Source organism: Varanus komodoensis, unplaced genomic scaffold (genome assembly GCF_004798865.1).
Source record: "Varanus komodoensis strain SLA01 unplaced genomic scaffold, ASM479886v1 scaffold3, whole genome shotgun sequence".
Taxonomy (NCBI): Eukaryota; Metazoa; Chordata; class Lepidosauria; order Squamata; family Varanidae; genus Varanus; species Varanus komodoensis.
The window spans coordinates 10047380-10059769 of NW_025335761.1; positions in this window are offsets into that span (position 1 = coordinate 10047380).

Here is a 12390-nt window from a genome sequence, read left to right on the forward strand (position 1 = left end):
AAGAACAGTTCTGCTAATAAAGCCAGGCCAGGAGAAGAAGCCCCTTGCATTTTGTGTTCCAGTCTTCCCCAACTGATGTGTTCAATACATCCAGAGGGCACCCAGTTGAGGAAAGCTGTTTATTATTCTTGCTTGCTTGGGAGAAGAGAAGAGGGGAGAGGAGCAGAGACTTGTCCTTTGCTCCAGCTCATTGCAAGCCGTTGCCAGGGCATGCTTACCCCTCCCCCCGTTTTTTTTTATCAAGATAGTTATTTAGGAACCTTTTTTAAAAGTATTTACGCATGCACATCCAACATGCATGTTTCTTAGAAGCAAGTACATTTCTGCAGTAGTGAGGCCTGAAACAGGCTTTACTTTAAATATCGAAGTCTCTCTCTCTCTCTTTGTCCTACAGTAGTCCCAATCCAGATTTGCATCCTGTGTCAGGTGCCTTTTAAGATAGGGCCCCCTAATGCCTACTCCAGAATAAAAATAAGTAGCAGACAAAGCTGCTAGACCCACCTTTAAAGTGACGTTCGTGATGGCCCAGAGAGTTGTGAAGCAGCACTGGGCCTTACAAGAAATAGAAGCACCAGGATATGCTACTTCCCACCAGCAGGGGACATCTTCCCTTTAAAAGTCTGCCAGTTTGGACTTGCCCATGATTCTCCTGACTGGAGCCTGGTGACTCGCAGGAGATCAAATACGTGGAACATGGTTCACTTGCTCCCTTCATGTCACTGTCCTTTATTGCACTGCTACATTTGCCTCCTCACCATGATAGCATGACAAAGTCTATCATACAGAAGCTGATTTTTGACTGTCCATTGCTAAAGGTTCCAGCACTCCCTAATGAGGAGCAAATTGCTTAATGCTGAAACTTGAAAGGCAATGTTCTGTTGAAGAATGAAAGAATCCCTCCTTTCTATTCAATGTTTCATTGTGCCTGCCTGGAGTGGAACGGTACAACAGAAAAGAAGCTTATATTTGTACAGCCAAATAGGACCAGCAGCTTTTCTTCTGATCTGATTGTCTCTGTGACAACAGGGCTCTGGCTCTGAAAAGGAGCACATGCATCTAAAAATGAAGCAATTACCACTCTTTAACAAATAGATTTTTCTCATCAAATCTTCTATGGTTATAGGAATTTGCTATATTATACAGATATGTCTTGTGGAAACAATACAACGCAATCTCCTGACAATGCATTAGATGAGAGTTTTCAATAGACCTGTGGAAACAATGCAACACAATTGCATGACAACCCATTAGATGAGGATTTTTCAATTGATGTTTCCAGGGGAGGTCAAGAGAAAAGGATTCTGTTGTGAATGTTATTTCAATGAAGCTGACTGGTTTCTATGGAAATATTTGCTATCCTATTATACCTTCATTTTTCCACCTCCCTTTCTCCACCTTCCCTTGCATCCCAAGCAGATCAGTCAAACTAACCTGAAACAGATGTATCAAGCTCTGCAATGCATACTAGGAGGGATGAAGACAAACTAAACTGACCCCATATGGTCTTGTTGTTTCAATAATGGCACTCAGCTTTCACTGATTGTGCTCCCAGTCTTGTAATGTGGAAATCTAAGCAAGTGGTGGATTTGAGGAGACAAATTGCCAGTCTATACAAGCAGAGGGACTGCTGTTCAAGCAATATTTGAGTTGCCATTCACAAAGGGCTCTAAAAATAGCAAAGATATTTCTAAACATGATACTGCAGCAGAACTGAAGTGGGGAAAACAATTCAAATCAACCAAGACTAGAGTCAAGGTCAACATCTTGCAGAATAGACCATTTTCCTCCCTTTTCCTGTGTTCATGGTCAGGTTCTGCTGAATGAACACAGATGCAGAGGACAGCAACTAAAATAGTCAGGGGCAAGCAAAACAAACCCTAGTTTGAAAGATTGAAGGAGCTGGATATGTTTAGCTTGGAGGACATAAGACTGGGGGTGCAGGGGGGAGGGAGGATATGATAGCATATTTCAAATGCTGAAAGGCTATCACACAGGGGAAGACGAAGGACTAGATCTAATGGGCTTCAGCTACAGGAATGTTGACTGAACATTAGGAGAAACGTCTTAACAGGAAGAGCTGTTCGGAAACCATCTACCTACAGCAAAGAAGGTTCTTTTCCTGAATGAAGGTCTCCAGTCAGAGGCCAGGCAAACATCTGATAGAAATGCTCTAGCTCTGCATTTATTGCTTCAGACAGAGGACTGGTCTAGTTGACCTACAGGGCTACCTCCAACTGTTATGGAGCATAATATATTATTTCCCTGCAGAATTGTTTAACTGGCACTTCCAGCTAAAAAGAGCAGGATTGAGAGAGATCCCCAAGCCACTGCACTGGGCTAGATAAGACTGAGCTTTAGGTGGATGTCAGGAAGTACTTCCTGGCAGTTAGGACCCCTAGGATATGGAATGGGCTTCCATGGGTGGTGGTGGAGGCCCCATCAGTGAGGACATCCAAGGAAAGATTGGATACCCACACATTGGAGATTCCATGAGCAGAGATGACTTGTGCTGGGGGTCAGACTAGATGGCCCAGGAGGACCCTTCTGACCTGCTATGTTTCTATAGACCAATCTCCTAAAAATAGTGGAGCCTAGGAATTTGTTTGGGGAGAAATGAGGGGAAGGAATCAGGGAAATGTCCTCTGACCCATTTATCCAACCCAGGGCCAGCCTTCCACGATGGGAATGAATGCCCCTTCTTGGGCTGTAACAATAAGAAAGAACTACTGGATTCATCCAGGTAAATGCCCAGGAAGGGATGAACAGCAACAGCTATTGTATCTGGCCTGAGGGGAGAGAGGCCACAGCCTGAGAGAGACCTCTGCAGAGGGAACTTTCTTTAGGTAAAATTCAGGTTTGTTTGGGAAGAATCTGCGGGGTGCAGTCCACCAATGGGCAGTGGATTCCACAACCCAGAGAAGAGAAAGCAGTGCTGGTTTGCTTTTTCAGCATGGTGAGAGTGGCTGGCCCATCTCTCAGGAATGCACCTGCCTGATGCCTTGCTTTGAGGGCCTGTCCAAACACTGCCAGCATCAAGTGGACAGACTCGCCAGTAAGTCTCACACATTGCGCAGAAGCCTCACTGGCCCAAATGCCTCACTCTTACCATTGCTTCCTTGCAGCAAGACACTGCTCTGGAGATTGCTTGTGTTGCCATAGCACAGGCAAGCTCCCTGTACAAAGGCATTAGGAAGGCATATCAAGGGATGCTGCGAGAAACGCACAAAGTGGGAAGCTGCCAGTGGAGTGTGATGGAGGGCTGCAACTGAGAAGGCAGGAGGCCTAAAGGAGGAGGAGGAGCGAGAGGACAGGCCATCATGGCTGGGAGGGGGAGAGGTGAAGGTGGTGGTGAAGAAAGGGGGCTGCTAACTCTCTTGCCCTCCCACCGTTGTCATTGGGTGGAAAGAGAGCAACTGGCTGCCACTGCAGCTGGTGCTGAGGGAGAAGGGGACAGAAGGTGGCCAGGCAGTGGTCGCTGACTCCCTCCCAGTCATCACAGAGAGCAAGCACCTGCTGCCACCTGTCGTCATGCCCGGGGGCGAGGCAGAGAAGGCAGCTGTGGGAAGGCCAGGAGGAGTGCGGGCTCTGACTGCTGCCGTCCTCAGTGTTGTGAGGCACGGGTGGCCAGAGCAGCAGGGAAGGCTGGGCAACAGGGCGTGCCTTGCTGCCTGAAGCAAAGAACTGGATGCTGCCCCCTGTAAAAGCTGACCCGACGGGGAGGTGAATCAGTCAGCACCAGCAACGGGCAGCATCCTCCACTGCGCAGGACTGCAGCAGACTCTCACGGGGGACACAGGGCTGGCCACCGGGCCCACGGCTCTCTCCTGCAGCACTTTCCTGCCCCCTCTCTGCGTCTGCTGCCTGAGGCAACTGCCTCATTCTGCCTAATGTTAGTGCCAGTCCTGTTTTTGGCTTCAAGCATCCACAGTGCAACTGCTCGGGAAACCTTTTTCAGAGCGGGAGCGATTCAGCAGGCAACCATGTTTAATTGTGAGGGGTTCATATCACTATGGAAGACCTTTTGTGGGTTGCCTATTTTGGAATTGCATTATGATCACTTAATGATTTTCGGTCATATAACCGTTGCTGATAATGTTCAACCACTCATTAAAATGTAACCTTTCCAGTGCAGGACAGCTAAGCATCATCTAAATAAACAGGATGATTCATTGTTGGTTTCTATTCATGGCTGAATTTTATTTTATTATTAATTTTTGTACTGTAAAATTAGATACCAAGGCTCATGCTTTTATTTTGTGCTTTCGACAGTGAATACAGTGACAACAACAAATACCAGATTTTGTACAGTGAAGATATAATGTCAAAGGGTTAGTCAATATGATCTCTCCTGCTGAACCCAGCCATCACATTCTGCTCTGGTATTTATTATTTTCTTACTTCAAGATTATGCTAAAGATGTGCTATTTACAATTAATCCTTCACTTCGTTATGGAGCAAACATTTGAAGTATGTGCCTCCAGAATTCTGAAATCTTGTCAGGCTGAGCTTCAAAAATGCACGTACAACAAGGCAAAGCCAACTTCTTGCCTTTACCAAGGTGGGTTGGGTTGGTAACAGGATTAAAGTGATCTTTTGCCTCTTCTACTGATGCCAGCTGTTCCCCGGCCCTCCCTTGTTGCTGTTGCATCACAATCCGCATGATACACTTACTTGTACAGACGTCAACTGAACTTTTTGTACAGAACACTGGGATAACGAGCCATCACATTACAAAGCACAGGTCAACACAAGTGAATCCAGTATGTGCAGGTGACATGATGAGAGAGATCTACTGCAAGCCATGCCACAATGCAGACTATCATTCTAACCACCTTTAATATTTGAAACAACCTGTTAATATGGAAAGGCATGTTCAGCCTGGCCAGTACTAGAACACTGCAGGTGCTGGGCTTGGCTCAGCAAAGCGTTCCTACTCATTTAGAGTCTGACTGTAGGAGACTTAAAACTCTGCCAAAACAGAACCAATGTGTGGTTGGCTTTGCTGAAGAGTTTGTCCCGATAATCCAGTGTGCTCACACCATATGCCATAGGTGCTTGGATCTGAACCTGACCTCAGCATTACTGCACAGGTGCTATAATCATGTGTTCTTTACCCCACATCAGCCCCACTTCCTTTGTTTTCTCTATGGGACAGTTGCGCCGTGGGAAGCACAGAGTGTGCAGAAGGAAGCAGGGCTTCTCCTTGGTCCTTATGAAGAAGACCTTTCTGTGCTTCAGCTGCACTGCCACAAGTCATGTCATGTGCCGTGGCAACATACCCTTAAGGGAAAAGAAGTCCAAGAGGGGTGGGAAATCTTGAAAAAGAAGATTCTCCAAGCACAATTACAAACAATTCCATCAAGAAAAAAGTGTAGAAGACAGCAGAGGAAGCCCACGTGGCTCCACAAAAAGTTAAGTGACAGCCTGAACAAAAAAAAGAAAAGAACATGTACAGGAAATAGAAGCAGGGCCAGGCCACAAAGGAAGAATATAAACAAATAGGAAAGAATTGCAGGGGCAGCATCAGGAAGGCTAAAGCAGGAAATGAACTGAGAATAGCAAGGGATGCTAAGAACAAGGAAGCCTTCTTCAGATACATCCAGAACAAAAGACATGAGAAAGAGAAGGGTGTCCAGCTACTTAAAGTGGATGGCAGAGTGATAACAGATGACAAGAGTTCCTAGTACTACAAAGCAAATAAAAGTAATAGGCTGCTGTACATCTTGATGCTCACTGTGCGTGGGTGATAGCCCTCCATTTTCCCCTATTATCTACATTTGGCACAGTTGCACTTTTGCCCTAGCAGCAAAGGTATGAAGGACAAGCAGTGAAGACCCACACAATATCCAAGGGAGAACTGCATGGGTTGAATTTAGTCCCTTCATTGACCAGCACCCAAAGAAACACAGAGCCATCCATGACAATTGTGTGTTGCCCTGTTTGCATTTGTATGCATATGGTTTTTGTAGCATATTTAATTTTTGTTGACTGTCTAAAGAGCTTCAACTATTGGGTGGAATAGAAATGTTAGAAATGACATTAAATGAACAATATTCTGTTTGCTAAGTGTGTACATTGAGATTTGATCCTGATTCTTCCAGTCCAAGGCCATTACAAACATCTCTATCCCTGTGACTCACTGAACAGATTGCACTTCAAGGCAATTAAAAACACAAAATCAAAACAAGCAGCAGCTCTGGTTCAATTTTGTACCTATCCCTTTTCTGAAAATTACTCTAGCAATTGGATTTCTATAGCAGTCTTGCACATTTCTTTTTGCAGCTAGCGTAATTATTCCAATTTGTCTCATGTTTTTATGCTTCCAGCTAAAGCAACAGAGAAACTGTCAGTATATTACTATGCAAATGTTTAGATGAAGAATTAATGCAATACCCAAGGTCTCACAGGAGCAGCTCACACAGGCAAGATGGTGTATCAAACAGCAGCTCCTATCTAATAGCTTTAAAAAGATGGCTGCTGGTCTTATCAGAACATAGAGGTTTGCAGTCTAAGGGTCACCACTCAAATAGTTTCCATTTATTTTCTCTCTGTTATGATCAAAGCCTCAATGAAAAACTGTAGCTGTTTTCATTTGTCTTTAGGAGACCTCACAACCGCCCTCAGCATCCCATGGCAAACACTTTTACCCTTAGGTCTACTGTGAATGGCTACTGTAGTTGTACTTACTGCTTTCAGCAAGTACAACTGCAGTTATTGTATTATATATATAATATTATATATTATAACTGCAGTACAACTGCAATTATATAATGTTATTATTTATCTAGAAACTGAGATAACAAAGTTGCATGAGATAGTTGTGTTCCACACTGAGGACTGGAAGCTGATTAAATGAAAGGACGCATTCAAGGAAGAATGTTTTATCTTGCTATTGCTGGAATTATTGGACTGACTGACATTTTTCTCCTTTTTCTGCTTTTGCATCTGACCCTTGCACATTCGTATTTCACTGTATTTTTTGCACTCTGATTGTAGTTTTGTAAGCCATTTTGATTCCATCTTTGAAGGAGATGTGTGGAAAAGAAGTAATGACGATGATGACTAACTCCTCCATCTCCATCAGGTCCTGCAGTTGGAATAGCTCAGTGGCGGAGCGCATGATTGGCAGTTCGGAAGACCCAGTTGCAGTTTTGGCCTCTTCAATGAAATGGGGTCAAGCAGCAGGGGAGAAGAAGACCCCTGAGGGACAGCTGCACCCAGTCAAAACAGAGGGACCTGAGCTAGATGGACAGTGGCATAAGATGGCATCATGTGTCACCAAGTAGTCCAGCCAGCAGCCCTCCCTGCCAGACACAGACGCAATCGCAACACGATGTGGCGGTTGGGTGTATGTATGTTACTCTGAATTTAAATTAGGGTGGATGCTGCACTGCCTTCGGTGCAGTTTCAGGTGGCTCTTCTTACTGTTCACAGGAAAACTGTTGAACTGCTTCATGAGCTTAATCTAAGCCATTGGGGAACAAAGTGTTCAGATATAAATGGATGAAATAAGTAAAACCAGAAAGGTAAAAAGCTGTTGAGGGTGGTCCCCAGCTGGAGTCTCCTACCTGCATCCCCAACACTACTGCCATTATTAAATACAAAGTACACATTGCTTAGAGTGAATTACTTTAAAGACAGCAAGCAGCTCTGCCCTTTATCTTTTTCTTTGATTCTAGAATAAATGCAGAGCCCCCAGTCTGGGTTAAAACCCTAGTTTAGGTATCAGGGAGTGTTTAATGCTTTCTCCCCTGATCTGGGTCAGAGACCTGCAGCTTATGTTGCCAAATGGAGATCTGCTTGTTTCACAGGCTCACTTTTTGGCAATGCATATGGCAGATGCAGGTGACCCAGGTAGATTTTGGACCACCGAAAGGGTAAAGGAGAAAAGAACCCCTAACTCCCAAGCCAGGGAACTGATCCAGAACAAGGACCTTGCACTCATTCTAGAATGAACAAAATTAAAAATAATGACAACTCTAAGTATGTCTTTAAAGTGATGTATTTTGTGCCCGTTCCTTTCCTTTCCTTTCCTTTCCTTTCCTTTCCTTTCCTTTCCTTTCCTTTCCCACTCACCCTGATCCTGCACTGGAACAAGCACTGTAGCATTTTGGAGTACCTTACTCTGCGCTATGGTCAAAACCAAGCAGATATGAGCCCTACTAACCACACACATACCTCTATGAGCTCTCCACAGGACATATTGGTGATAAATGCAATAAATTTAAAAGCAAGTGGAATACCGTAATCCCTGTGCTATAAAGGCTGGGTGAAGATCAATCTTTGTCTTTCATGCTGCTGCACACATTCTAACAAGGCATTCCTGGTCACCTTTCCAACCTTGATCAGCCCACATCTCAAAGTTTAGAGTGCTTCTAACCCTCTACTCTATTCCTCTCTTCCCCTGGTGAATAATATAGAAAAGATATAGGTTTGATTACATCTCACTGATGTAGATATTTTACATGGGTGAAAGCTAAGAGAGCAATTTTAAAAAATTAAAAGCAAATAGGTGAATTATTCACCTTCTGATTAAAAAAGAAAAACCCCAACAATATTTGCACTCGTATTTACATTAGACATTTCCGTAAATTCATCCCTGATCTTCATTCTGATATGGCCTGCTATGGGGGAAAATGCATACAGGGACTTCTGTTTGACTTGAAAAGTTGGTGACATTCATGCTTGAGGAAAAAAAACTTTTTTCCAACTGTTTTTCCAGGTGTTTCAATTTGAAATGTTTTCATAGACATGAAAAGGTCTTAAACACTCATCAGCATCTTCCTTCAAACTCATGTACATCTCAAAACAAGCCCAGAATCTTCCAGGAGACACTCCACAATTAAGAACAGGACTATCTGCAGGTCAGTGCTGATACGATAATGATGGATAAATGCCCTTTCCAGGAAAATCCACCTGTCTCTTTGTTGTATATATTTACTAAACAGATTAAAACCTTTCTGCTCTAACAGGCATTTGGCTGGCTGAAGAATACTAGGACTCATAGGACTTTTTTCTAACTAAGCAAACATAAACTGGCACATCTAATTTCTAATCTGGTGCTCTTTATTACTGGCTTTATAATACTTGAATACTGACATTTTCATTACTGTGTGTATTGCTTTGGTTGTTATTTTATCATATGTTTTAATTAAAACTATCCTTAGAGCACCTGTCAGTTGAACAGCATATAAATTTAATAATAATGTTCATACTAGCTTCCTTTGTTCTCCTGGGTCCTGTACAAATTCTTCACGCTAACCCTCAGAACTTTCTATTGCTGCCCAACATTGGAAGAGTGAAGAGCCACCTACCGACAAACTGATTCTAAAAAAGATCTTGTACTGTGCAGAAGTGGACAGATTGACTTTGTGTCTGAAGGAGAAAGAAGATCCAGACTCCTATCAAACTTGGGATTTTTTTAAATCATTGGCTAGAGAAACGGGACTATGCATAGATTTAAATATGTTTATAGTTTAACATAAAAAGAAAAAATGTGGGGGGCTGACCCAGCAGCTCCAATGTTCTCAATGATTGATGTTGTTTTAGTTTCTTTTTTGCTAGGTTTCTTAAGAATAAAATTTATTTAAAAAAAAGAGAACTTTCTATTGCCTGACACTTCCCCATCTATGACTTTCAATTATCCATCCTACCACCTTCAGCCATCCAAAATTCTACCATTTCCTGAAATGATTCTGCCCTTCCCCTTTGCTCACCTCATGCCTGGAATACCTTAGTAAGATCACCTTATTTCCTTCAAATCCTCCCTTAAAGCTCACCTTTCCTGTAGAACCAACCCCCTAGACACAACATCCCTAATATCCCTACAGATGTGAAGTTAGAAACATAGAAACAGAAAAAGGTGAGTCAGAAGGGGCCTCCTAGGCCATCCAGTCTGATGCCTGGCTCCAGCTGGCTCTCCTAATATAATCCCTAACATGTGGTTGTCCAATCTTTCCTTGAACACCCTCACTGATGGGGCCTCAACCACCTCCCTTGGAAGCCCATTCCTTATGCTAGGGGGTCTAACCATCTGGAAGTACTTCCTGACATCCTACCTGAAACCTGGTTCCTTGAGCTTTGCCCCATTGGAACGCGGCCTTCCCTCTGCTGCAGGGAAGAACAGGTCATGGCCCTCCTCCACATGACATCCCCTCACATACCTATAAGTCATTATAAGATCCCCTTGGAGTCTCCTCCAGGCTGAAAAGACCCAGTTCTCTCAATCATTCCTCATATGTCATCCCTCCCAACCCGGCTACCATTCTTGTGACCCTGTGCTGAACCGATTCTAACCTAGCTATGTCTCTCCTATAATGTGAAGCCCAGAACTGGATGCAGTACTCCAGTTGTGGGTGCACCAGAGTTGTGTTAGAGCAGTATCAACACCTCCCTAGATCTTCAAGCCATGATTCTGGCTATACATCCAAGGGTGGCATTTGCTTTCTTAACCACTGCATCACACTGCTGGCTCATGTTCAGCCTGCAGTCGACAAGTACCCTTTCACAAGTGCTGCTCTCCAGGCACTTGTCCTCCATCCTAAATGATTGAATTTAGGGCCCCAGTCATCATATATGAAGAAAGCTGGCAGGGGAAAAATGATGGATTTGAAACTTGGTGCTGAAGAAGAGCTTTGCAAATACCCTGGACCAACAGAAAGAAGAACAGGTGGGTCCTAGATCAAATCAAGCCAGAACTTCCTTGGAAGCAAATATGGAGAAACTGAAACTGTCATATTGAGTATATTGTGAAAAGACAAGACTCACTAGAGAAGGCAATCATGCTAGGGAAAGTTGAAGGCAGAAGAAGAGGAAGATCAATGATGCGATGGATGGACTCCACAAAGGCAGCCACAGCTTTGGGTTTAAAAGTGCTGAACAGGACAAAGCATTTTGAAGGCAATGGGTCACCACAAGTCAGAGATAACTTGATAGCATATAACAGCCACAACAACAGTTAGGATCCACAGCCTTGGTTGTGCAAATAGCAGAGAAGGGGAACCATGTTCAGGCTTGGGGCCACAGCATGGAGAGCATGAGAAAAATGCCACAACAGTCAATTTTCCAAAGCTGCTGCCTGCATTTCAAGGGGCGCTTCTTCCAAGGAGGCATGAGGAGGAGTTATCTGTGCAATGCAAATCCTCCTTCAGAGAGGAATTCTTTCTTAGGGACCAAAGAGTACCAATTCCACTGCCACTGTCCCCACCACCAAGCAACCAAGTGGAGCCTTGGCCAGGATAGGCACGGTGGGGCTCCTGCTGAGGGCCCACACCTCAGCAGGGGCCCACTAACAAGAGCCCTGGACTTGCTTGCCCTGCCATCATTGCAGCCTGTTGTCTTCTTGCCTGTTGCTGAGGCCCAGGCAACAGTGGTAATGGGGAGGAGCTGTAGATGCCACTGTCTGCTTTCTCTCTGGTGTTCACCCCACGGTAGCACTAATGAGAACAAGGGGTGCTGGTGGTGAGGAGGCAGAATTACTGAGGATGGGAGCCCACTGAAATTAACCTGCTCAAAGGCATTTAGAAACCCAGAGCCAGCACTGAGGACCCACATGGGTGCCTTTAGCGCAACAGCAAACGTGCACCTTATGAAATCAATGTTGCATCTAATTTGAGATGCCGTGTGGTGTTGTGGTTAAGAACGTGGGTCTGGGACTCAGGCCACCTGGGTCATAGTCCCTGCTCAGCCATGGAGCTGACTGGGTGACTTTGGGCCAGTTTCAGACTCTCAGCCCTACCTACCTCACAGGGTTGCTGTTGTGGGGATAAGGCTGAGAGCAGGAGAAAGAAAATGATGCAAGACACTTTGAGTTTGTTATAAGAAAAAAGCAAGATATAGATCTAATAGATAGATAGATAGATAGATAGATAGATAGATAGATAGATAGAGTGGCCTTAAGCCTAAGTACATGTGACCTGTATTCTTCCTCTGTTTATGCCTCCTCCATTTTCCCACCCTTTGCTCTGTTGTTTCTTTTTTGTCTATCTTTGGGTTATAAACCTTTCTTCTTAGCTTTCTAAGGTTATCCATTTCAGGTAGCCATAGATAGTAACAATGTACAGAGCCATGCAGCCCTTTGGTTTGATCCAGCATGGCACTTCTTTTGTTCTTTGTGCCTTGAATCAACTCAGAAGCCATGTCCTTCCTTTCAACTCACCTTTTCACAAATTACACGTTCATTATTAATAAAAGTAACATTAATTCCTGGTACAGGGGCCTAAATTAAAAGGTGAGAAAAAGGTCCTGCATGCCAATCATGGATCAATGAAACATTGCCAGCTTACTTGCCCATTTCTAAAATAGTCTCTTAGTAGCAACCCACCGAGGATGTCAACAATATAATGAACGTTGTGCTTGATCATGTGAACAGAGCAATTCATGTTTTTCTGG